The sequence below is a fragment of the Mustelus asterias genome, chromosome 9 (genome assembly GCF_964213995.1).
Source record: "Mustelus asterias chromosome 9, sMusAst1.hap1.1, whole genome shotgun sequence".
In the NCBI taxonomy this organism is placed as follows: Eukaryota; Metazoa; Chordata; class Chondrichthyes; order Carcharhiniformes; family Triakidae; genus Mustelus; species Mustelus asterias.
Window position 1 is genome coordinate 37,165,941 of NC_135809.1, and position 1,019 is coordinate 37,166,959.

Here is a 1,019-nt window from a genome sequence, read left to right on the forward strand (position 1 = left end):
GGCTGGAAGGGTGAAATGACCTTGTGCTGTTTCAGTGTACAAAGTGACAGAGGTACTGACATTACTGTATAATAAGGATGTAAAAACTGATAGAATAAAGAGCAAACATCAGAGTAAATTTGCACTGTTCTTTGAGATATATTAAATTTCTGCAGTTGGTTCACCATCTGGATAAGGCTGACTCCTCCAGCAGTGGTATTAGGACAACTCAATCCTATTTTTCAATTTAAAGTGAAATTGATTTCATAGGTTGATTTTCGACTCCAGTGCACAAATTAACCGATTGCCCTCCTGTTCCCCGGCATGTACAGTTGTTACGATAAAATTTTCATCTTCCAAGTACTTACCACGTTTCCCCAGGTGCCTTGGATGTTCACTACCAACTCTATCAACTGATATTCATTCGGTGATTTTTTTTTCCCTCCCAGAAGTGCTGCTTCCAGTGACGCGCTCAGCAATAGCCAGCAACTCACAGGAGTATCATTTGTGAGCAGAACATCACATCACACTATTCAACTCAGCGAGGCTCCTTTGACAGCAGGTTCAAAACCCACAACCTCTACCATCTAAAAGGACAAGAGCAGCAGATCCATGAGAACATCACTAAGTTGCCCTTCAAGCCACGCACCATCCTAACTTGGAATTCCATCACTGGTCCTTCATTGACGCTGTGTCAAAATCCTGGAACTCCATCCCAAATAGCACAGTGGGCATACCCACGCCACATGGGCTGCAGCAGTTCAAAAGCAGTTCACCACCACCTTCTCAAAGCAATTCTCAAGGACTAGCCAGTGGTGCCCATGTCCCATGAAAAAATAAGAAAAATTCAACTGCATTAAGTTGCCAACTTGCTGCACAAATATAAACATTGCCTCAAGCCACCAAAGGCTATCTGTAAAATGTACATTATGACAGGACATATGGGCTGAATGTATACCAGGGTGCATATATATATATATATATATTTGGTGGGCAAATGGCCACATTTTGATACTTTTTGGAGAAAATCTAGTTTCCCT